Source organism: Rattus norvegicus, chromosome 7, assembly GCF_036323735.1.
Source record: "Rattus norvegicus strain BN/NHsdMcwi chromosome 7, GRCr8, whole genome shotgun sequence".
Taxonomy (NCBI): domain Eukaryota; kingdom Metazoa; phylum Chordata; class Mammalia; order Rodentia; family Muridae; genus Rattus; species Rattus norvegicus.
Window position 1 is genome coordinate 23447490 of NC_086025.1, and position 26771 is coordinate 23474260.

At 44.0% G+C, this 26771-nt stretch overlaps 1 protein-coding gene and 1 long non-coding RNA gene across 15 annotated transcripts in view; both read left to right on the plus strand.

The window, feature by feature from the left end:
- The window catches only part of C7h12orf42 (similar to human chromosome 12 open reading frame 42), a 189526-nt gene that overhangs the window by 96243 nt on the left and 66512 nt on the right, over nt 1-26771 (plus strand). The window lies entirely within an intron of this gene.
- Nucleotides 1284-26498, plus strand: LOC134479853 (uncharacterized). The gene is made up of 2 exons (XR_010053656.1): nt 1284-1353; nt 3861-26498. It is a non-coding gene; the product is annotated as an uncharacterized LOC134479853 (long non-coding RNA).

Sequence of the window (26771 nt, forward strand, 5' to 3'; positions counted from 1 at the left end):
ACTCGACCCAACATTTGGTCTTTCATACTTATTTTGGAAATTGTAACTGTAAAACATTTGCGTTTTAAGTTCTCAGGTAAGAAGGATGTTAACGGTCTTTCCTATAGACCCTTGAATCTGTGTCTGAGAATCGTGCGATCTCTTCATTCTTTGAGCACATGGGTGTGTGCACAAAGGAAAGACTCATTTGGTTAGCAAGGACAGAAATTGTGTGCTAGGTGCTTTTTCACTCCCTGTATGTGTCACAACATAGAGAGGGTCTAGCATGAAAATTTTTGTCTTAAAATATAAAACATTGATCATTGAGCAATTTCAACACTCTGTGTGGCCTTGGAGCAGGCTGCCTTTATTCCTTGGTTGCTAATAACCCACTCATGGAAGGCCTTGAATATCTGTCCTTATGATGTGAATTTGTGGCTCTCTATGTGACTGTGTGTGTATTCAGAGATGGTCACCGTGACTGGCAGGCCAGCCCTGTTGTCATGGAGACAATGGTAGCATCCCAGATTTAGCTCTATCCAAGCTTTGGTTACAAGAGCACTACTGAGAAAAAGAAGGAGCTTTTTATTCCAAAATATACATTTCTAAGAGCTTTGTATATATCTGCGTCCTTCCTGTTTGCCATGAAGGGGATCACAGTGACTCGTAACGAAGACCTTAGACTTCAGGAATACTGATGAAGCTACTAGGTCCCAGGTAGGTGAAGGGGTTTAGAGGAAGTGATTCTAAGATAGTTTATGTTCTGGTCTTCCCTTTCCAAAATAGTCATTTCAGGCTAGTTAGGGCTGTATGGTGAGACCCTGTCACAAGCAGGTAAACAAACAGCTCCACCTGACAACAACCAGATAACCAACCAGTGGGACAAAGAAAAATTTGGAAAGAAGAAAGACAACATCAAACACCAACAAAAACTCCATCACAGCTTGTGACTGGGTTTTCCCCCAAGTAGGTTACAGTGACTGGAAATAGAACTCTAGTAAGCAACCAGAGGTGTCAACTCACGTTCTAAGATTAAGGAAAAAAGGCCAGTGTAGAGAAGATGAAAACATGGCCTACTTAAAACATACAAACAAACCCATGACCTGATTTTCTGCTGATTCTCTCCACAGTGGAGCGGAGGACTGAGTCTAAATAAGGCATCGGCAGTGTCATGTTTCTGTGTTTGTTTTTCCACTGGGACTTAAGCCGTTGGCCTCGTAAGAATCCATTCAGCTAATGGAGTCTATGACTCACAGGGCTTGTGGGGAAGGGAAAGGGCGGGGGCGCGGGGTGGGGGGGACATAAACAGAACCTCCTTATCGAGGCCATTCCATTAGTGTGCGAAGACCCTAGGAAGGCAAGACTTCCCTAAAGGTGGGTCACAAGTCCCTCCACTTGGCAAGGCGTGGTACACATTGCAGCCGCATGCCTCTCAAGCCTGTCAACAGCCAACTCCTGGGTAGCCTTCCTCTCCTCTGGCTTTCAGTGTGTATGTGTGTAGAGGGGTGGTGGATCCTGTCTGAGGCCAGGGTCTTGGTGCTTCCTGCATTCGCTTTGAACTGTGTCCACTCCTTCTTTCTGTTCTTTCTTTTTCCATCTGTGTGTGGCTTTGTGCATTGGAGGAACCACAGAGTAAAGATTTCAAGATGTCCCTCTCCTTAAAAAACAAAAAAGACACTTGTCATAGTTTATCACAAACTATATTCTAACTACTGAATGCTTTATTTCCTATTACATATCTTATCTTGGGTATTCTATATTGTATGTCAAATACTGTATAGCACATATCATAGACTTTAGGAATACTCTCTCTCTCTCACACACACACACACACACACACACACACACACACACACACACACACACACATATATCTCAAATATAGCGCACTGTCATGTATTGCCTGTTGGCTCTCCTCTGTCTGATTCCTGCATCTGAACGCAAACACTTCAGTATCATGCTTTTTTATATTGCATTGGTTAATAACCAAGAAAATCGTCAAATGGCTGTTATCAAAGCAGCAGCAAACAAAAAGGAAACTTTGCCTTTTTGGAAATCTGTGTCAGGAGTCAGAACAGATATCAGTGTGCGTTTTCCATTAGAACATGAGAAGCAAAAAAAAGATTTTTTTTCAATTAAAATTCAAAAATTCCTATTGCTCTCAAAGAGCCTGCCAAGAGGGTTTTGTAACTGTGGCTGAATTTGATTAAAATGCCAGAAATTGTTATGAAGAGAAAGAGAAAAATATGTAGCTCATCCTTACTTAAAGAGGAAACAAATTACAGAACATTCTGATTTACAAGATATATTAAATCGAGTGCTAGCAAGTTCAAATTCAGCCATGTATAAAATGTAAATACATTATAACTAATTAGGTTAATTCTAATGATGAAAGAATAGTTTAATATAAAAATAAAATTTCAAAATGCATATTAATAAAACAAATGGACAAAAACCCTTCCCATTCCTCTGGACATTTACTAGGTTAACATTAATTCATAGGAGGGAAACTTATTTAGAAAACTGGAAATATAAGAAATTGTTCTCTTTCTAAAATTTTCCTACAAATATTTTGATATATACATATATTTTATTTTCTTCCCCAACTCCTCCCCTTTCTCCCTACCTCCATGCAGATCCAACTTTGTATTCTCTCTCGCTCTCCTATCTTTCAAAAAACCAAACCAACCCCCCACAAAAAAATCCATGAAAATGAAAGAACACTCACATGTACACACCACCATGACCAGCCAGAACAACAGCAACTACTACTACTACTACTACTACTACTACACACACACACACAGAGACACACACATACACACATACACACACACACAGAGACACACACACACAAATACACACACAGACACACAGGCGTACACACAGACACACAGACACACGCACACACACAACAACACACACATACACACATACACACACATACACACAGACACACAGACACACACACATGCACACATACACACCCACAGACACACACGCGCGCGCACACAGACAGACACGTGCACACACAGACACACATGCACACACAGAGACACACAACACACACATGCACACACACAGACACACATGCACACACACAGACACACATGCACACACACAGACACGCACACACATACACACAGACACATGCACACACACAGACACACATGCACACACAGAGACACACAACACACACATGCACACACACAGACACACATGCACACACACAGACACACATGCACACACAGAGACACACAACACACACACATGCACACACACAGACACACATGCACACACACAGACACACATGCACACACACAGACACACATGCACACACACAGACACGCACACACATACACGCAGACACATGCAGACACACAGACACACATGCACACACACAGACACACAACACACACATGCACACACACAGACACACATGCACACACACAGACACACATGCACACACACAGACACACACGCACACACACAGACACACACAACTGCACACACACACAGACACAAAACCCCATGGAGTCCATTTAATGTTGGCCAGTTACTCCTGGGCAGAAGCCCGCTCTGGAGTATGGTTGACATCTTACCCAGTGACATCTCATTGGAGGAAACATTTCTCTCCCAGCAAGTAGCTTCTTGGTTAGAGGTGGGGCTTTGTGTCCACTTGCCCTTCTCAGTGCTGGGATTTAGTCTGCATGTGCACCTGTGCAGGTCCTGTGCATGCGGTCAGTCTCTGTGAGTCAGTGCATCAGCCCCGATGTGTCTGGAAAGGAGTCAGTCACCACCTCTGGCTCTCAGAGTGATGTAGAGAAACGGGACTTTTGCACGGTGCAGAATCACTTCTCTAACGATGTAACATGGCGCAGGCGCAAACGGCTGTGACTCAATCGTCCTCACCAACACATGGAATCAGAGTTGGCAAAGAAACACAGACGCCGACTTCCTGAGGCATGAGTTTTGTAATGGAACACTAAAGGGACACACGTGTCCATCAGCGGGAGAGTGGCTTAAATTCATCGTGGAGTATGTCAACAATGGAATGTCGCAGCCGGTTTGAAGCAACAAGTGGAAGCTATCCGCACATGCTCAAGGGTGCACCTGAATGAATGAAGTCAGAGAATCAAGTGTGTGTGGTTTCATGTGATAACCGTGTCCATGGAGGGGATGCGTTTATACACTTCTTTCTAGTTTAAAGATGTCTGAGAGGTAGGAAAAGGAAACATGGTAAAAATACATTCTGGGTCAGGGCTGGATTGAAGGACTTAGTGATGTTTCCAAAACCACAATGCATCCTGTTCTGCTCACAGTCACCAACAGGGTTCAGTTTCACTAACTATTAAATTCTAAGACATTATCCTGGCTCCAAAGCCATCCCTCTCTTCTCTTGGTCTCCATGATTATGTTTCCCTTCCTAGTCTGTTTTCCATTCACTCTTCCAAGCGCACTTCCTTCTTCAGCCCCACTGTCCTGTCTGCCTGAGATGAATGCACCAGGAATGTTGGACTGACGTTTCTCTCAGGTGTCAGCCCCCCTTGTTGAGGACCAGTAGAGCTGGCCTGTGGGACAGCCAGGGGTGATGTCCCCCGAGGAACTCCTGTGGGAAGGACTCATCGGTCACAGTGTACTGAAGGATTAGAACAGTGGGTTTAAATTCTAATTTCAAACACTTTGCGGTGGGAAAAAAGATGGGGTGCTCAAATTCAACCTGCTTATGTTTGTATCACTGCCCTCAGTACGACATTACAAGCCATATTATAACTTCCTATTTGCATAGGAACTTTATTCACATATAAATTATATTTATAAATTATAAATATATCCTAAATGACATAGCTCACTGAATTTAAGTGACATAAATACGTGAATGAAATCAGTAGAAGACATTTTTCACATCTAACTATAATGTTTTCATAATATATTTTTTTTTGTGGTGCTGTGGGCCAAAGCCAGGGAGACACATTGCTGGCATAGCATTCTACCACTAAATTGATAGAATTTTTGACTGAAAGGAGTGTGCATAAGTGCATGTATTCAAACAGTTTAAACCAAATGTATGAAATACTGGAAGGATATGTTTTATACGCTAATTGAAAATAAATAGGTTTGATAACATGCTCTGTAATCTTAACAATGTGGCACTATGTGGAACCAGGGGGATGGCTCAGCAGGTAGAGAGAACTCACTGCTCCTGCCAAGGATAGGGGTTCAGTTTCCAGCACCCACATTTTAGCTCACACTCTCTTTAACTCCAGCTTTAAAAAGATCCATCGCCCTCTTCTGGCCTCCACAGGCACTGCACATAAACGGTGCACAGATACACATTCAGGCCCACACATGTTTTATCATCGTTAATGGTGACTGCAAAGTTGTATTTTTATTATTATGTTTAACCAAATTCCAAATATTCCAGCAAATCTCCTAACAGCCTATCTGACACCATCATCCTTTTACCCTCTCAAGAGGAGGATGAAGACAACTGTTGACTTAGCCGTTTTCCTCAACTGATTAACTCAATGAGCGTTTGTTCATTATCTCTATGTGACAGACTAGAAACTCCGGTGAGGCTAGGGCCAAACGCACCTTACTTTCGATGTATCCCCAGCTCAGGCACACAGTACATACTCACTTGGTGTTTACCCAGTAGCATGTGGGAGAGCTGGGCACTTTCCACAGGATGGAAATGCTCTAAAGGACCTCAGTCACTGCCTTCCCATCACCCCATAGCCAAGCTCCTGGAGTAAACTGGCTTTGACTTGGAAGCTCCCACATCTGCACTGTGTATACATCTGCCTTGGCTATACGTTCTTGTTCTCACTCCCTCCCTTGTCTTGGCTCCCATGCTGGATGGCACTTGCTGTGTTAGAATTTGGAATCAGCCTTGGTTGTTGGTCCCTCCTGGGGCCTGGCTATAGGGAGGGGGACTCTCTCAGTACCTCCTAGGGAGCTGTCCACAGTACCGCTTTCCAGCCCTTGCTTGTCCTTTCCCTGGAGACTTTCTCAACAGCATAGCCCCAGGACAACATTAGTGTTTATGGACAATATTAGTGTTTATGGGAAAACATATTGCTTTCTGGAAAGCGTGTTTCCAAATGATCCCACGTGTCAAATAATTGCCCAATCTATGACCAAAATGAAATAGATATTTTTAAATCGCACGACATTAAAGACCTATAGACAAGCTGTGGGTTAGCAAGGGGAAGAAGGTTCAGTAGAGGTGACTAGCAACCGTTCAGTGCTGTGCGAGCATGTGTTTTCCCACAGCTGGTGTGTAAACGGACATTGGAAAGTGAGCCATGCTGTGGTTGTCCTGAGGACAGCGGGGAATCGGGTAAGTAGAGAGCAGATCATGACCTAGAAAGAAGAGTCATTTTCCCAGCAGGTGTAAGAAAGTCACGTGTGGACTGCGAGGGAGGGGCTTCAGCTCCCTTTATAAGGAAGCAGTTTGAGCAAGTCTTCCTCTCAGTGTGACCTGGTGCTAAGCTCATACTGTGTGTCTCCTGTGACTTCACAAAGGGATTAACTCCTACTGCGGCAGAGGTGGCCTGAGGACAGCTTTATATTTCGGAGTTAAAGAGTGGTTCTGAAGACGTTTAAAAAATGCTGGGTTTTTCCCATATCCGATGTAAAAATAAAGAGAAAGGGAGAAATGTATACTCACCTTGGTAAAGTACAGGCAAAAGCTAGAAAATATGTCCTACAGAAACGATGCGGGGGCCTAGGGAGGCCCCCTAGTGACTCCCCTGTTCTTCTCTGCCTAGGATGGCCACACGTAGAGCTGAGAAGTGCTGCTTTTCTGCTAACCGCACCATGGCAGGATCTGTAAACCCGAGTACCTGACTGGGAGCAGCAGGACTGGATGCTATGATATCCCATGGCAGAGGCAGGAGCAGGAGCAGGCAGGTCGAGACCATAGTTATTAGAACTCTGAGATCAATATTGCTTTGGGTTTCCAACACACACACACACACACACACACACACACACACACACACACACACACACACACACACAGTGTGAAGCTTAAATGGATTTGTAAGGTGTTTTAAAATTCTTACGAGTGAGTTTTCGTGAGAGAAATATACACCAGACATTCCTTTAGGTGTACGGCAGTGAACAAAATAGAGGATTCTCATTTCACAGAGCCCTTCGATCCAGTATGGAAACTGGAAAATAAACAAGCTAATTAAAATCTACTAAGTACTATGGAGGAAAAGCATGATGAAAGAATATGGCCTCTTACCAGTTGACAGTTTATTAAACGGGGTTCCCATTTTAAACAAAGGGCTGTGGAAATGACTGAGTTGGCAAAGTGCTTGCTACACAAGAATGAGAGTCTGAATTTAGGTCTCTAGTGGACACACAAAACTCTGGGGGCAGCGGTGTACACCTGTGGTCCCAGTGCTGGGAAGGACAGAAGAGGTAGGAGGGCTCGAGTCAAGCAGAATTAGTGATCTAGAGGGTCAGTGTGAGGTCATTTCTCTGAACATGAGGCAGGGGGCAATTGAGGGAGACACTCAATACACACACACACACACACACACACACACACACAAGCAAATATAGCCCATACACAGGAAAGACTGAATGAAACATATTAAGCAGTTCACAGTATTATTGCGCGAGAGCCAGGACATCAGAGCCAGGGTTGGGATTCTAGGAGGAATGTTCTGATAACCATGGTCTCATACTGCCCGTTCCCAGCACTACCTCTGCCATGGGGTATCACAGCTCCCTCTCCTGCTGCTGGTGGCTAGGTACTCGGGTTTTCAGATTCTGCCATAGCATGGCTGACAGAAACATACAAGGAACCCCCTAAGTTTTAGCATGTGTTACTGGTTTTCAAGTCTGTCTGCTAGCTCCAGTGTCTGGGCATTGGCCATAGTCACTGCACAGATCTTATTTAAGATTCTGTGTTAAAGCTAACACACAAACATACAACAGACTTGTAGGGCTTAAAACCAGCGCCTAAAGAGTTAATTGTTTCTGTATCATCCATCGATGAACAGTTTGAACAGAAATAAAACAATTCCATTTAATCCCGTCATGTGAAAGTTGTAAAATATGAATAAATTTAGCTAGAGCAATGAAATATTTGAACATTGGAAAGTACCTACACTTCTGGGACAGCCTAAACAAGTGGGACGCTTCATATGTTCATGGATCAAAAGATTAAACCAGGGCTTACATGACAATATCTAAAGTGGCCTACAAATTCAATATCTATCAAAATCCCAAAGGAGATTTTTTTCCCTCCCAAACCTTAAAATTCACATGAATTTCAAGATATCTCTGAAAGTCAAAACAACCTGGAAGGCAAAATAGAAAATTTAGAGACTTGAAAACATTTCATGAAGTTTTACTGATTTCAGAATGAATCTGATGCCACTATGATCAAAATAGAGTGGCACCGGCATAAAAGTAGACCCAGAACAAGGGGACAGCTTAGAGGACCCCGATGGAAACACATGCAGCCAATGGATTTTTTCAAGAAGGGTATTGAGGTGACTCACTGAGTGGAAAAGAGAGTGTTTTAAATACGTTCTAGGCAAACTGGACATCCACCTACAATGAGATGAAATTGTATACTTACCTTTATCACACTCAAAATAGAAGATTTAAATGTCACAGCTAAAATTACGAAGCTTCCAGAAAGAAAGGAAATACTCAATGACCTTATACTGGTTTCTCAAAAATGAGGTCAGGAAAGCGTCTGTGGAGGAAGAGTGAGATGTTGCCGGTTCTCCTGATCCTGACTTCCGGAAGACAGAGACCCATTTCTTCTACTCTCGTTTGGCATCTTCACTGGGAGGGAAGACCCTACATCGAGAAATGGAGAGCAGAGTCGTGTTAGAGCTGACAACAGTATGATACTTAGCATAAAGTCCAGTCTTATTCCACACTTCCTGGTTTAGGAGAGGCGACCTGAAGCATTTTACTCTGCCTGGCTTGTCCCCAACCCAAACCTTGCCCTCTGCTGCCCACCTCAGCCATGGGAAGAGCCTGGTCCTCCCTGGGCTCAGCTTCCTTCCCCACTTGTCTGTCCTGGTCCAGCAGGAGAGATTTAGAGTAGATGAAGTAATCCCTCTGGCAAGTTTCCAGATGAAGAACCAGCCTGCCTCCATTTTTGGCTTGAAAGCCATCTTAGAGTAAAGACAAACTAGGTTCGTTCCTGTTGAGGATTAAACGTCTGTTTCTCAAGGATTGGGCTATGCCCCACCTGTAACCTTAACTACCAATGGTTCTGTACCGCCTGTTCCAGGAATGGCAATCATGCCTTTGTTTCAAAAAGTTGTTTATAGCCATCTTGCAACCCTACCTGTGTTTCAAAATGTTACCTGACCACCTATGACTCCCTTGTTATGACTAGGACTACCTTGTTATGTCCACTTTGCAACTACGTCTTTGATTCAAGAGGTCATCACGACTAAGTTGTTTGTTCTGCTCCCGTAACCATGCCTGTTTCCCCACCAAACCCTTCAATTCGGAACCCCCTTACCCCTATAAAAGCCTTGTCTCCCTCACATCCAATGCTGAGCTCTTGACTCCCTCCTTAGGGGGAGGCAGCCTGTGTATACGGATAAAAAGGATTGCTTTAATTAATCTCTTGCTTTAATGAATCTGGCTATGGTGGTCTGGGTTGTGGGTCTTTCTCCTTCCATGTTCTGGATGAGCACAGCCTGAGCAACCACCCAGTAGAACTGCTAACTCCTCTCCTCAGGACCAGGAGCTCGCTCTGGCCCTGGGGATGGATAACCTAGACTCTGAAGACTGGGTCGATTCTCGATTCTTGTTTACCTTCAGGGAGTGAGTGTGTGTGCAAGCACACGTGTGAGGGCGTCTGCCAGACACCCCAGTCTGCATACAGCTTATTGATGGCACGGGGATGGGTCCAGATGCTCCTTCATGCAAAGCAGAAGAGAGTAAAAGGAAGTTAATGTTGCTTCTCTTTTGCTGAGGATAGACCAGGTTACCTTTAGTTCCAGAATGATGACTAATGCGACACCTTTATATACTCAAAGCCTTTCTGAGTTATCCAAAAGCAATGCATGCGGCCCCACATCCTTCTCAAGTTAGTTCAGCTGGGATCTCACTTCCTGCATCCTCTTGAGATGTGGGAACACATTTGGGCTCCTACTGAAGGGTGGGACTGTGGTTCAGTAGGGCCATTTGGCACGACTTCTTGGAGGTAGAAGATGTAACCCATGAGGAATTTTTCTAAATAATTGAGGTTCTGCTGGCTAGGATGCTGGCCTCATCTTTAGGATGTCTTCCTATGGTGGAGGACCTGGTGTCAACACTCTATGGCCCAAGTGAGTCTTTCAGAAATTGTTCACCTCCCACAGGCCGCAGCAGAAACAACAGATGGAGTGCTGTTTCAGTCTGCTTCATGGGTCTTTTTAGCAACCCAGCCTGTGCTGCAGGGGCTACGCTTTCGGTCCAGGTAGCCCCAGCATCACAGAATGTTCTGCAATGACTTCATGACTGGAGATCAGAGGCTCACATTACAGGTGACCCAGGAAGACTACTGTTGGCTGATGTTTTGGAATACTTAACTAAATCTGGCACCTTCCTTTCCCCACATGGACATGATGCTGACCAAACATTTTAAAGCTTTCTGGTTAAGGACAAGATTTGAATTCAGGCTATCTAGTCTCTGAGTCTGTTTCCATAATCAACATTCTTAACTAGTTATTCAGTTTCTACCCATGAGAGCTAGGGCCACCTGAACATAGGTGCCAGTAACCTCAGTATACCACTGCTCAGTAACCTAGAATACAAGAAAGAACTCAGTAGCAAACTTGCTATGGGATAGAATCGGCCTTTGGCTATCTGTCAAGCCTGGACCTTAGACTGTTTCTTCCTGTTGATTTAGGAAGAGATTGTCTTACTCTCTATGCTTCAACACATGCAAATCTATGTCATGAAAACATCGGTTTCACAAGGGTCAGGGTGGGGTCCCAGAGAGTCAGATGTGACTCCAGTCATGTGCTCCCAAGGGTGTTAGAGGCTGTCACCCCCTTATTTCATTAATATCTTCTTTATTTGGATTCCGTTTTGTGGGGCTCGTCCCTTTTGACCCCAGTGACTGGCACATGGCTGCCTTTTGTTGTTTGTTTGGGAAGTAGCTGAGTCAGTGCTTCTGAGAGTCTCTCTACATTGATCACCAAACACTGGTTTTTAGTAGCGTACAGATGGCCTGTAAGGCAAGCTTCCCTCAAGCTGATTGATATATTGATCAGGGAAAGGTCTTTCTGTGAAGCTCAGGTTTGCTTAGGACTTGTGGTTGTTCTCCTGCGTCCTGAGGGCTAGGATTAAAAATGCACACCACCATGCCTGCCTCCAAGTTTTCACGTCTGCTTTCAAAGGAGAAACAGAGATAAATTACAGTCAGACAAATTTCACAGTAACAAGATTTTTAAAAAAAGATTTTTAATCTTGCTAGGCAAGCGGAATTTAGAACGCGAGTAAACAAACATTGATCATTCTTATGAAACCGGGCAAGAACTCTCTAATAGAGGAGATGACACGGGACAATTTATTATAAGAATTTAAACGCTTTATTGCACATTAGATGGATGGATGGTGGGTGCTGATCTACCTGAGTAGCTTTTATACGCCATGAATGGGTTACCTATAAAACAAGAATGAGCACATCTCAAGGAAGAACATATTTGGATCTACCACTCATCATATGTATAATTATTGTTTAACAATATTATGAAGGGCCGATGATGAGATGCAGGTGTTTAAACACGGAGCGCCAATAGATTTGACACGGCATTCAGTGCAGGCGTATACACTCTTTAAAGGCTCTATTCACCTCGGAGGACAATAAAATGCCACACAATGGTAAGAGTGTTTGCTAAAAACATGAAGTGACTGGGTAATTTTTTTCAAATGGGCTATTTTATACAGCACTAAGTGTTTCTTAACTTACTAGTCTCCGTACACTCTACATTTTGGGATGGAAAGGGAAATCTCTCAGCCGTGTGGGAAAGCCGAGCCCTCTGGAGATCTTACGCTATCTCTGAGGTCGGATGATGTGCCTTGTTTAGTTCCGAGCAAGTGGACTGCCGAGTGATGGCCTGCCGCGTTGATGGGCATTTTTGGAGAAGATGCAGCCTAACCTCTCGGTCCCTGGAAGAGGAAATAGAGGCTGGGATTTCTCAGTTCACTCTGAGGAGCCGACTCCACAGTTGAACTTGTGGCGTCCCCTAAGTTTTATTAGGATCTTCCCACCATGGCACCTGGCAAATGCGGGGCTTTACATGAACTTCCGAGCCCACAGGTTGCACAGGTCTAGTTCCTAGGCCTCACCAAGTAGGTTCTGCGTCGTTCAACCTAATTGGATGGAGCTGCCCGTCTTCCATCTCTGATTGGTTAATGCTTCCTTTAGCCCATGCATGCTGATTCATCGCCAGTTTTTCCTGGAATACCCGAGTAGAAGTCGGGAAGGAGAGGAAAGAGCCCATGTCTGCTAAATATGCTGTGTGTTTTTACATGCACATACCTTTATATAAATTATCAGTCTTATACTCTAGACAGTGACAGGTAATACCATGTAAGATTAAATATCTTTAAAGGGAAAACGTTGAAGACTTATGCACTGGCAGTTTTCTTAGTGCCTGGCATACAGACCACTTAAATCTCACTGAGCGAGGAATGAATGAATGAATGAATGAATGCATGCATGCTAGGATTTAACATTGATCTAAGTCATTATCAAAGCCCTGCTATTAGCTGCTCTTTTGTATTTTCTAGGTTCGGGAGGGAATACATTCACTTCCTTTGTCACTCATCATTGTCACTCACTGTTTAACAAATACATTTGCTTGTGACAGCATCTAAGTCTCCCGGGGTTTTAGCACGTACACATAGCTGTTACCTCGGGGTTTTGTTTTTATGATTTGGTGTGTGTGTGTGTGTGTGTGTGTGTGTGTGTGTGTGTGTGTGTGTGTGTGTGTGTTTGCCTGCCTGTCTGTCATGGATGTAGGTGACTGTAGGGGCCAGAAGAGGGCAGTGAATCCCTTGGAGCAGGATTTACTGGCCTTCATGAACTGCCTGAAGTGGATGCTAGGAACTGAACTAAGGTCCTCAGGAAGCAATGTAAGAGTTTTTAACTGCTGAGCCATCTCCCCAGCCCAGCCCAGCCCAGCCCAGCCCAGGCCAGGCCAGCCCAGGCCAGGCCAGCCCAGCCCAGGCCAGCCCAGCCCAGCCCAGGCCAGCCCAGCCCAGGCCAGCCCAGCCCAGGCCAGCCCAGGCCAGCCCAGCCCAGGCCAGCCCAGGCCAGCCCAGACCAGCCCAGGCCAGCCCAGGCCAGCCCAGGCCAGCCAGGCCAGCCCAGCCCAGCCCAGCCCAGCCCAGCCCACTCAGCTCAGCTTAGGATATTTTTATTTTTAAGAACAGAAATGACGTGCTCATACAATTAATTGTTGGTGTTATCACTGGAAGGTTAGAACAGCCACAGTGCCTTAATAGAGTGCCATGAGCAGAGCACCTCCTGAAGCCTGCTGTCCAGGTCCTGCTCTCTCACACCGCGGCTTTCAAACACTTCTGGTGCCCCCCCCCCCATCTGTGAAATGTTCGCTGCACTCAGATGTTTATTTAAATGACTTTCACGGATGTTGGTTTTAGTGGTTTAGTTGATTTTAGTTGGCTCAGTGGTGATCTCTCACAGTGCTCTGGGGAAAGGTCTCATCATTGACAGGACTTCATTTTATTCCAGATAAACAGCTTCTCAAGACTACTTTCCTTGAGTTATAGGAGAGGAAAGTTCAATTCCAAAGCAGTTAAGCAGGGACATCCTCTTCAGAGGATGAACCTTGGTTGTAGTTTACAGCCATACCCTCAGTGATACGGTCCTTTATTCATTGATCCACCCAGTTAAAAAATACGTGTATATAAAATATCTGTATATTTATGTATTAATTATATTTTAAAATTCAATTAAAATAAATATGTATATAGCTATTTTCATACACATTAGTAATTATATGAAATTGAACCCATGAAATACAATTCAGTGTTTATCAGGAAAACATCTATAGTTTTTACACATAAAGAGATACCTGCATCGAGGTTGATTTGGTGAAGCATTCTTTTCGAATGTAAAAAAAAGTCAGAAACAACTTCCGCACTTGTCAGCAAGGAGCACTTTGACTGCTGTGTAATCCTGTATGGCTTTAATGAGTCAGGATGCTGCAACCACACGGGCACATCTGTAGGGGGAGGCAAGCTGGAGAGGATCACAATGTAGTGTAGTATTGTGTATCACAGTGTGACCCGGCGATGTGCAGGTGTGTATTCATCGTGTTGAGCTTTCCAGTGGCCTCTGAAGAGTGAGACGCGTTCTTGCTTGGATGCATTTAGCCACACTTGCCTCTTTATTAGGTTAATCAAGTGATGGATAGAGGAAAGGATTCTAGGATGCTTAGTGGCTGCTGTGGAATGGATAGGATTTACTAATGTACAGGCAAGGTGGGAAGAATTGTGCGTGAGTGGGCTGCGTGCGTGCGTGTGTGTACACTAGAACTAGAATAGAGTTGTGGGGATACAGATCTTTTGGAGAGATAGGGACAGGCAGCGGGCACAAGAACAGACCTTAGGAAGGAAGGTGAAAGGTACAGAGTGTCAATAATCCCAGTGTACATTCCTCGAGGTGACCCTTCTTGTGTGACTTCAGTAAAACCTTGATTTGCTTCCCAGCCAGCTTTTGAAAGTGAGCTTGGTTTTGTGAGGGTCACCCATACTCCTTAGGGTCACGCAGAGACAACAATATGTGTTCTGCTATGTCTATAGGAAAGAGTACATGTAATTCTAACACCTATGCCTCAGAACCCCACGAGAACACCTAGGAACGCTTCCACTTTTAATTATCTTGAGGGTGGTACAACCTGAGCCCTGAGTATGCTTTAGGATTTTAGAGTGAACAGTTACCACTTTTATAATTAAGACATGAAATTATATATATATATATTCAAATAATATAGTTTGTATTATAAATTGAATAGCAACATTCCTGTAAGGTAGAGTTGCTGTGTGAAATAGTAAGTTACATGGTCTTAAATACATATACTTTTGAGACACCTGCTTCGGGGGCCCAATTTAAGTCACCATCGCAGCATGGTAAGGTCTTGGCAGGGAAAGAGTACATGGACCACAGGGGGGTTCTAGCCATGTGTTGGAGCAGCTAGCTTACTTCATCTCGATAGCTCTTGGGAGAGCATCCGAGACGACCTTCCCCTTTCTGGCTGGCAGCCTAGGCATCAGGGCCTCTCTGATGTCTAGAAAGTCTAACCTGAGACAGTGTTAAAGGTTACAAAACAGATACTGACATTGGGTCTGGAAGATGGCCACTGCGTCCTTCCACTGGAGGTTGCTTCCCAGTGGGAAATGTCCTCCTCACATGGGAAGGGGTTGGTGTAGGACTCAAGTTGAAGAAGAGAGGTAAGAAAACAAAACAAAAGCCAAAGCATCCTGGAAAATGGTCTTGGAGCTAAGATGCCAAGATGTAACAATTTTCCCCCATCAATTTCAGTTCAAGAGAGAGCAAAATAACAGATTGGCTGGGGATACTGACTTAGAGGTGTGGCAAAAAAAATGAGTGTTTTGTCCTGACCTCCAGTGTGACAGACTTCCCCTGGACAACCCGAGTAATGCTTTGAAATCCAGATCTCCTGGGAGCATGGGGCTGACAAGCACTTTTCCTGATAAACTTACTTTAGGGCAAAATGAAGGTGGGAAACAGTTGCTGTCTGTAGACTCCAAGAGACACAGTGGAGAGAGTTTCAGGTCAGAAACTCCCTGCTTCCCTGCATTCTTCAGTCAGATGGCCCTCTGCTGTGTGGGCTGCAGGAGTGGGGTGCAGAAAGGCTTCTTTTGCAGGACAAAACTGGAAGAGTATGTTTTTCAAAGAAAGCAAATGCATTTTTAGGGGAGAATTAGGAGGTTTGATATGCAAGTCAGCACCTTCAAGTGATGGCCTTTCATTGTAGCTTTCAGAAGAGCCCAGGCTAGCCCACCTCTGAAATGAAGTCAGTTGGTTTATACACTTCCCTTCTACCAAGCTCACCCTCATTGTGGGAAGCCCTGAGCTCTTTAAAAGGAGACTCTCTTGTACACAAAGACAGAAGTGACTCATCAATTTTGTTCAGCGTATCAAGGACTTGCAGGATTCAAGGAAAACCAATCATACCAAAGAGAAGAACTAAGAGAATCCAACAGAGAAAATGTCAACGGTGAACACCGACAGCATTCAGAAACCAGGAGAAAAACTCCACTCTGAGAAGACATCTAATTAGTACACTGGGGGATTCTGAGAAGAAGCCAGAGGCTAAGAACAGCTGTGTCCTTTAAAAGGAGGCAATCAGCAAGCCGGGGGAGCTCATGGAATGAAGATGTGATTGTTGGAAGCAAAAAATGTTGTAGACAATGAAGGAAAATTGTAGAAAACCTGCCAAAGTGGAAGGCAAAATGACAAAACTATTTTAAAAAAAAAGCAAGAGAAAAGTTACCTGGGATGAGTAGAAAATTGAACATGGCAAATGTGTCCCCAAAAGAGCTACAGGGTGAATCTGGTTTGGGAGATCAATGCTCTGAGGCAGGATAGTGGACAAGAAAAATTAAGAAGACACAGGAAGAGGACCCATCCTCTTACCTTGGAGCCTGATCATCTCCTGCCAGCCACAAGGCAAGCATTCTTGCCCGATTGACATTTGCTCTGAAGGTTGCCTTGATAGAACCATTGCCCCATGTATTCAATTTTAATCAAATGTTTGGATGATTTATTTCATTCATATATTGTGTGCATGTCTATGTGTGTATGTGAATGGCGTGTGCATGTGTGTTCTGTGCTCACCTACGGTGGCCAGAAGGGGCAACACGTGTTCCTCTCGCTATTTCTTTGAGGCAGGTTCTTTCCTTTAGCCTGGTGCTCCGTGTTGGAAGCCAGAAAGCCCTAGCAATCCTCTTGACCCCTCCCCGCTTGGAGTTGGGGACACAGGTTGTGTGGGATCTCTGACTTGTTGCGGGGGACTGGGATCCAAACTCTGGACCTTGGTATTACAGAGCCACCTCTTCAACTCCTTTTAAATAAGAACGCTAAGTTAAAACGAATCATACTTAAGTGTAAGCAAATATTGCCTTAGTACTACCTAGATTTTTCTGGAAATCTTATAAACTAGACTATCAACTTTTCATTTTTAGTAGAGACACTCTGGTGTCTAAGTATTGGAGCCCAGGCCTCTACTCTATCAGTATGATCCTAAACAGTGCCCCTCAGAAGTCATGGTTTCCTTAAACTCGCTCAGCAACCCTTGAAATTCAACTTCAGAATCACCCATATCAGCATGTACGGCAGTTGTAAAGACAACCGAGCGCGAGTCGTTCTTGAGAAAGCCGAGCTCACATGCTGTGGCAAAGCTGCATCCATACTGCTATTCTTTCGGTTAATTCCTATGTTTGGATCTCTTAAAACATCTCCCTAACAAATTCAAACGCTGCTGCTGCCTCTGTAGCACAGACTGCTTTCCTTACCGTGGTCAAAAATCCTGGCTTTCCCTGGGAGAAGAGCTCCTCCGGCGGCTGCAGAGGCAGTGTAGAGCCGTGCCTGTAGACTCTACCATTGCGGCGGGCTTCTTACGGACAGGACTATGAAGACGTAAACTTTTGGGTGGGTGGGGGAGCCACTCACAGGCCCAGAATCTCGGGACCCCGATTCTTCCATCGCTGAGCTTGAAGTCATTCCCTCCCTATTCTCCTCATCTCAGGTGAAACCGTGGGATCTATTTTGGACAATTTATTTTGTTGCTGCTGTTTTTGTTGCCTACATTACTCTAGACTGTCGCCGGGCCTGTTGGCACAGGTCTGCAATCTCAGCTACTCCGAGGCTGATTCCGATCTACATACGAGATCTTATCACTAGGTAAGAGCGATTGCTTTACCTCGTCCTTTCCAACGCGTGTTATCTTCCATTGCCTTTCTTCTTTAACCCCACTATGATGGGCAGGGCTCTTCTAATACTGATAGATGCGAGAGCTTGTCTTGTTCCAAAATGTAGAGCTATCAGTCTTTTAATTCGGAGCATAATGTTAGTTGTGGATATATCATGAAGTTTTCATTATGTAAAGGCCACTAGTCTTAGCTTTCTTGAGCGTTCATTACCAGGAAAGTTCATTGAATCGTTAGATACATTAGTTTGGGTTCTACTGAGATAATCATCTTAAATGAATTAATATATTACATCACCGCCCCCCCACCCCCAACATTGAACCGTCCTTGAATTCTAAGAATAAATTCCACTTGGTCATAACACATGATTATCATCATGTACTATTGAGTTCAGTTCCCCAGATCTTTGTTGAGGATTTTTGAGCCTTTATTTCTTGGGGGTATTGGTCTGTAATTTTCCTGTGGCCTCTAAGATTGGCTTTGTTAGTAGAAAGATACTGGTAACACACCTCATGGTAACACACCTCATCTTATTCAGAGTTGACATTTTATTTGCAGAAATTGTGTGTGTGTGTGTGTGTGTGTGTGTGTGTGTGTGTGTGTGTGTGTGTGTGTACATGTGGACACTAGAGAACAGCTTCAGGTATTGGTTTCATTTCTTACTTTTGTTTTTGTTTTGTTTGAGATTTAGTCTCTCACTAGCGAGAGCTTGCCGACTAGGTTAAGATGGCTGACTATCTCTGCTTCCTGATTTCTGGGTTTAACATGCTCAGCAATTTCACATGGCTTCTCAGAGTTGAACTTAAGGCCCTCATGATGGTAAGGCAAACTCTTCACTCCATGAGCCATATCCTCACTGCACTGTAGAACTCAGGGCTCTCCATTCAATGCAGATGATGGTTTCCTCTCATTCCTAATAGCTACTGTTAGGTGCAATTGCTGTATCTGTAAAAAAAAAAATGGACATAATACACTGTTTCATAGAATGTGTAGCATGCATCCAATGTGTTGATGTAAACCCCAATTCAGTGGGGGTAGAGACCACCATCAACTTGTGAAGTAGTTGAGCAGAAGGGCTAAGGTAGTGTGGTTCTCAAATTGTGGGTCACAACACCTTTGGTGGCTCTGGGTCAAATGACCTTTTCACAGGGTCCCACATCAGAAATCCTGCATATCAGATATTTATATCGTGATTTGTAACAGTAGCAAGATTACAGCTATGAAGTAGCAACTAACTTAATTTTAGGGTTGGGGCCAGCACAACCTGAGGAACTGGATTAAAGGGTTGTTGTATTGAGGACCTTGGCTGAGGCTGAGGATTCTGGGATATGAAGCACTGTCTGTCTGCTCCCCTTTTCAGGTTTGTGCCTGTTAGTACCAACTCTCTTGTCCTCTGGTATTGCTGCCTCATTAGCTCCATAAACTCAATCCCCACGAATCTCTAAGGGGCCTTCTAGTCTCACACGATTTCCACTTCCCAAGAAGACAGTTTCCCAATAAATGGGAACGTAGTCAGAAGCAGCTGAAACATCCACATACAGTTTAAAACACAATCTCCTGCTCTAGATCTCTCATGTAATTGTGAAGGGATCATTCATTTTTTTAAAAGTTTTATTGGAAATAGATTCTTCTCTCATACAATACATCTCGATCACAGTTTCTCCTCCTCCTACTCCTCCCAACTTCCCCCACCTTCCCACTCCCCCAGATCCACTTCCCCTCTGTATCCTCTTCAGGAAAGAGCAGGCCTCCAAGATACAGCCAAACAGGACACTGTAAGACAAAATAAGGCAAGGCAAAAGCCCTCAGATCCAGGCTGTGCAGGGCAACTCAACAGGAGGAAAGGAAGCCTAAGACCAGGCAAGAGACACACTGGCCTCCACTGTTAGGAGTCCCACAAAACACCCAGCTGACAGTTCTATGCTCTGGTGCAGCCATGCAGGCCTCATGCTTGTCACTTCAGTTAGAGGGCATGGAGAACGTTTCCCACCAAATCCACTAAGCAGGGCTCACAGAGACTGAAGCAGAATCACTATTTCTGATACTTCTAAGGTGAGAAGACAGAGGCAAAGAAAAGGAAACTCAGGCAGTTTGCTCTTGGTAGAGTCAGGATTCACCCTGTGCTGTGGTCGCCATAGAGGTCGACTTTCTAAACCGAGAATCCCTATTGATAAAGGTTGTTGTTGCTATTGTGCCTTGATACTGTCTTACCTTTCTTTAAATCAAATCATCTACATCTCTAAGGCTCAGGAAATGAGTTTTTGGTCTTTATTTAAAAATACCTAATTTCTGCCTCTATTTTGACTTTGTAAATTTTTTCAGTCATTGTTCCTGATTGTTAACTCAGCAGTGCCTATCTCCGTGAAGCACTGCACCTGACACTCCCTGAAGGGCTTTCAGACCCTGGTTTTACCTCTGGGACCAGGGGAAGGAGGCAGGGAACTCAGGACATTGCTTCTACCTGACTTCTGCTCAGGGGGAGAGTGTGGTGGCTTGCTGATTGCTCACACCTAGGCCAGCATTTCAGAGACTCTCCTTCAGAGACTCAGCACCTCCCCCTTTGCTTCAGGATGCTGTTTGGGCGAATGCTACCACCGCACAAGCAGACTGAGACCAGATCATGCAACATCGAGTCCCAGAACTCCGAATGCTTTTAGTTACCCATTAGCAAATGCGGAAGATAAAGCTGCCTCTAATTATGAGGGCCAATAAGATCAAGAACTCTGTACAACTTAGGGTGTCAGGGGCTAGTTGACCTCTCTGTATCATTTTCATCACAGGTAAAGTGTAGTAGACACAATCCTGATTCTGCAAGGTCGTGACCAGGACTTGAGATGTGTGGTGCATTTATGATGATGGCCTATGTATTATAGCAAGCGCTCAAGGGCTAGTGCTCCTGTCCCGTAGTGACAGGAGAGCAAAATATCTTGCTAGGAAATAGCCAAAGATGTCGCACATCCCACCAAGGTGGTTGCTAACAAGGCTTCCTGCTTATCACCTTACATATTGCATTGCAGCCCGATTTCATCCATCTTCACCCTTAGATTTGGCTTCCTGTGCCTATTTCAAGTGCCTAGTTCAAGTCATTTTTCTGCTCTGGGTCTCCGTCCTCTCTTCTTTGAGATACGTATACAGAGGGCTTGCACTCAGCGGCGCATCCTGAGACAACGTCCTGTTGTCAGAGCTTTTCTGCTCTCACTGTTTATCTGCTCGACCGGAAGCTTCACGCTCAGCAATGGCCATAAGCCTGAGGACGAACAGTGTGCAGAAGAAAGCACCTTTACTCCAGCTTAACATGTTTGTGCAGTGACCTCGTTGGGTAACTCCGAGCCCGCTTTGATACACTTCCTATTAAAATTCTGCCTCATCTGCATCTTGTCTGTCAGAAATTACTTGCGCCCGGAGGAAGTCAGGCAGAAAACCTGTTCAACTTCTTGTCCTTTAAGAAACGGCACTTTGATTTCAGAGGTTCGACTTGGCTAGGTAATGAAATTATCATGGTGGAACAAGGCGTAGGAATAGTAAGGATGATAATTCTTCTTTGCCCATTGTATGCTTTTGCTATTCATAAGTTTTAGGGCCTTAGATATTAGATACAGTTACGTAAGGCCTCATGAACGGTAATTATCTTTTGGCCAAAGAAAAAGCCCAAACGAATTCTAAGCTGCATTATCGCTTGGCTTCTGACATGAGCTGATAATCAGATTTTCTTGCTTAAATCCATGGTGCTTGAACAATGCTACCCACTGTCTGCGCTTCCCGATATTACCCTTAATTAGAAAGAGCAGAAACACAAATCTGAATTATTTCAAAATCTGGTTTCCATGGTCAGTGGTTTGAAAGGCTTAACTTCATTATAAATAAACCCGGTTTTATTGGCTAATGAAATCTGAGATGTGAAGCCTGGGAGGGTGGGGGCGCAGGGCTCTGATGTTTACACACCCAAATATCCAACGTGGACAGAGTGTTTCAGAATAAACCATTGGATATTTGAATTACGATTTCTTTGTCCCAGGTACAGTGCCATTTGTGAACCTTACCACCAAGGGGGACCCGAAAGGAGCCGGAATTTATGCATTATTGAAAAGCAAAATTTTCAAGTTTAATTATATTTCAATGGCTATCAAGGAGATCTTGACCTATTTTATATATATATATATATATTCCACTTTGGTCTTTTTCGTTCCTTCTGGATATTGAGGTTCAAGGTTATACATGTGTGTTGGTCTGCCTGTGTCTACATATGCCTCCTCAGTGTTTGGGTCTAAAATATTTACAATGGGCGTGCATGCTTGCATGCGTGTGTATGCGTGTGTGCCTGCGCAGTACAGAATAATGAATGGGCCGGCATAGGCAGGAACTCAATTGCATTTCATTTATGGTCCAATAAAAAGAAGGCTAATAATAGCTAAGGGAAACTGACCCCATTTGACAGACTAATAATGGAAGCACAGGTAGTAACTTTGTCCATCTGTGTGACAACAGGGCACTCTCCTAGGACATATAATGACCTCAAACACTGTCAAGAGTCGTGGTCACATGTATCACAGCTGTTCTTCCAGTTTCCCTGTGGCTAGCGAGGACACAGGTGTCTCTTATACCTTAACTGAGACCCAGATCTCTTTTCTACTCCATTTTAATGTTTCTCAAAAGGACTTTTACCCACTTGCCATCCCTATCTTCTCCCTTTCAATGTTCATTGATATTTTCTGTTCAACTCATCCACTTCCCTACCCTCTCTGTGCTTGGTGCTTTGTTCCCATAGAAATCATTCATGACAACAGGAATTGCCCTGCCGAATGCGCAGAATCTGGCTGAAGATGCTGGAGCTTAGAGAGGATCATGTGTGCGGCGACTGTTAGAGGCAGAACTCAGAATAAAAGTGATTAATCCCAGCACTGGGGATCCGAGCACTGTGTTATATTTTCCCTGCCAAGCTGCGTGGCTTCCCTCAAATCAGTCTTTTTGCCTTCGCAGCTCTATATGGTTGGAGATTCGAAGCCCTTCCCTTCCCAGTCACCTAGCTCAAGATGAATATTTCTGGGATCCAGGCTCCTGTGATTTAAGGGGTTCATTATGGGACCAAGTGTTTGCCTAGGGTAGTCCTGGTGAGGTAAGAGACATTGACTTCACTTCCATAGGGAATCGTATGGAGACCAGTTGCCTGAGGCCAGGAAAGGGCTTTTGAAATAGTTGGCTGGAAACTATGCTATAGATGGTTCTCAGGAAACAGCCATCTGCCTTAGACAGTGAAGACGAGTGAGGGCTGTTAGCAGACATTTTAGACTGCCCTCACTTACACAGCTCCTCTCCTTGAATGCCAAGGAATTAATGGCAGAGCTTCTAATTGGCACAGTGCAAATTGGTTTCAGGGAGCTAAGACACAGATGTGATGCCGTTAGCTCACTCAGAGCCCCGTGGAGCCTGAGCTAGACTGGTCATGTCAGGCCAGTTGTTCTTAGCCTTGCAGAACCTCAGCTGGGCTAGCTCAGTGTTTCTTATAAAGACCAAGTGGTTTATATATAACTATCTTTCTGTATATCCCTCATTAACAATTATGAAGAAAGTGGTCATGAATTTAGAGAGGTGTGTGTGTGTGTGTGTGTGTGTGTGTGTGTGTACACAAGAGGAGTGGGAGTGGGTTTAGGGGAGTAGATGTGGTGAAAACATATTTAATCTTTATAGGAAATTCTCAAAATGAATAGCTTTAAAGGGGAGAAAATAAAGGAAAGAAGCGAATTGGGTATTAAAGCCTCTTTAGGTTCCTGAGGGGAGTCTTTCAGATGGGATAGGCTAACATATGCAGAGGAGGAAGTTCAGAGAAGCATTGCGGAGAAAACCAAAGAAACCTGTTCAAACCTGACCCCGCAGGCCCTACACCCGGTACATGGAGGAAGAGGACAAAATATACAAAACACGAGGCCATCTTTTAAAAAGAAGAGAAGAGATCGGGAGAACAAGAGGTCACTGGAGAGGAACTGTGTGCTAACCCACATGGGAGTGGGCGGGAAGTCCCTAGAAAGTAGAAAGGAAAAGTTAAAATGAGAAATGAGAGGGGAGAGGAATAGAATGAAGGAAAGGGCTGGAGAGATGGCTCAGCGGTTAGAGCACCGGCTGCTCTTCCAGAGGTCCTGAGTTCAAATCCCAGCAACCACATGGTGGCTCACAACCATCTGTAATGAGATCTGATGCCCTCTTCTGGTGTGTCTGAAGATGGTGACAGTGTATTCACATAACTAAAACTAAATAAATCTTTAAAAGAATGGAGGAAGGGAAGGGAAATGGGGGCGGGGAAGAGAGCCAACGCACACTGTGAGAGACTATGAGTTATTTTTACAAAAACAAGAAAGGAAGAAGAAAGAAAAAGGGAGAAAAGAAAACGGAAGAAAAAAAAGTTCCTAAAAACTGCAAAACAGGAATTTCCAGGTTGAAGGGAGTGGTCGGAATGCCCGTCGGTGTAATGAAAGAAAAGCCACACGATGGCACTTTATTGTGAAACCTATTTCAATAGTGACAAAGAGATCTTAAACCTTTTTTTTTTTTTTTTTTTTTTTTGGAGATAAATGACAAGGCATACAAACAAAACAAATATCACCCGGGCAGATCAGAAAAGAACATAAATCAGGTGGCACCAGGCATCATCAGCCTGAGATACCAGACGTCAGAGACAGTCAGGAGAACATGTGTACTGTGCAGTCTTTTAACCAGAAGATGTGCACGCTCAGTAGATGACAGACATTATTATTTCCCTGTCATGTCGCCAGGTATTGTTCTTAGGCATTTTAAACTGGTAGGAAGTGACCTCCCAGGATAGAAAGACTCTCTATAAATGACATAGGGGAAAGACGCAGACTCTATTCAGTTTTTTTGTCCTTGCCCAATTGACTGTGAGGATTTAAGATTTATTCTGAAAAAAAGTTTTTTACAGACACTGTTAATCCCTGTAAATAACTTGTGGATCCTGGAGCAAAATGAAAATGTCACTTCTTAATGGTAATAAAACAAACACTTTAGCTTTGAAATATCCTAAAAAATCAGAACTCACAAAGTTAAAAAATGACATTTTTGCATCAATTTTGCACAATATGGTGAATAATGCTTCTTCAATGTTGTGTCTTAATTGATCACAAAGATTTTTCTCTGGCTTGTTTCCTATAAATGTACTTATAAGGACATTTTAAAAACCCTTTGCTTTTAGCACGTTCCTTTTCAATATTGTAAATAATCTCTGACGACTTTTTATTTTCAGAAGAACTGTTTTTTATGTGAACTATATATACACTATATATACCACACCGCTGTTGACATTGTTTAGTGTATTGTATAGTTTCTCACACCATTGGGCTAGATCTTTGAGAAATTATTTTGAAATAAAAGTTTTAATACATCTGGAGTTGGTTATTCCTACAGAGCGTTTTACATTTTTAAATGTACTTTAAAAAAATCTTTATGTCTGCGTTCGCCTGCATGCGTGCTTGCGCCCTGCATGCCTGGCTGGCTCCCTTGAAGGTCGTAAGAGGGTATATGAAACCCCTTTGAAACCAGAGTGGCAGCAGCTTGTGAACTGCCACGTAGGGGTGGGACAGAACCGGAGTTGCCTGGAAGACCGTCCAGCGCCTCTAACCACTGAACGATTTCTCAATTTCCCTAGCCTACAGAATCGTTTCATAAGAAGTATCTTCACCTACAAATCCATTTTACACGAGTCTGCTCGACAAGGGCCACAATGTTCCCTTGTTTCTTCTGAAATTTCCCGTAACTGTTGAATGTTATAAGAAGCCGAGAGGGCCTGCGGTAGGCATGCCCCTAAGGAGTATAGTTTCAACTTTTTATGAGATGGCTTACTGTGCGTATTGTCAACAACAACAACAGCAGCAACGATAAACCTCTTGATCGTACGCATAAGTGTTAGTAGTAAGTGTTGTCTCTTTAACTTGGGGGAGAGGTAGATTTCCTAGAAATTTCCTCCCAAGGCAGAGTGAGTTCCAGCATTAACTATGCTATCTCTTATCAGAATCGGTTTTACCCAGAGTACTCTGCTTCTTGAACCCTCATCTTACAAAAACAGCAAACTCAGCCCCAAGAGCAAGAAGCACAGGAGGTAGTCCATCCAGCACAGCCTGTCTTATGTGAAGAGAGATAGAAAAGCTGTGCTCAGATAACCGTAGCAGCTCTGGCTTCTGCGCTTGCACTGGGAAGCCCTCATTCAAGGAGTTTTGACATAATTTCACAGTTTGCCTCAACTAAAGTTTCTGTAACCAATAGGAGGGGGGTGCGGTGATGTGCTCAAATATAAATGTTTGTTTTACCCAAACCATAATGGCCCAAAGTTGTAGTCTGGACTCCCAAGTTCATGAGAGTAAAATAAAAGTGAGAAAAAAACAAACAAACAAACAAAAAAAAAAAAAACAATCGACGGAAGCCTTTCTGTGTGGAGGGAATAGACTTGCCAGGCAGGTCCCTGTTTTAGGTCGCTGGGTTTGATATTGGTTCCCTTTCTCCTTTGTTGGTGTGCAGAACCAACACCATGAACACCATGAACACAAGACAGTGGCGGGTGAAGCTTCTAGTTGAGCATGAACTGAACGCCTCTGTGTTCATGACGTAAGTGCCTTCCTCAGCGACAGGGGCTTTACCATCAGGTTGTGGAGAGCAACCAAGAACCCTGGCAAGAGTTTGAGGTGCTGGCGGGGCAGGTCTACGATACAGATCTCTTTGACCAACCACTTGTAAACCATTTCTGGCACTGTGGCTTTACTAGGGGCATTCTCTTGACCACTCTATGTTGACATCACTTAAATTGCTTGTGTATATATTTAGGAAACTTC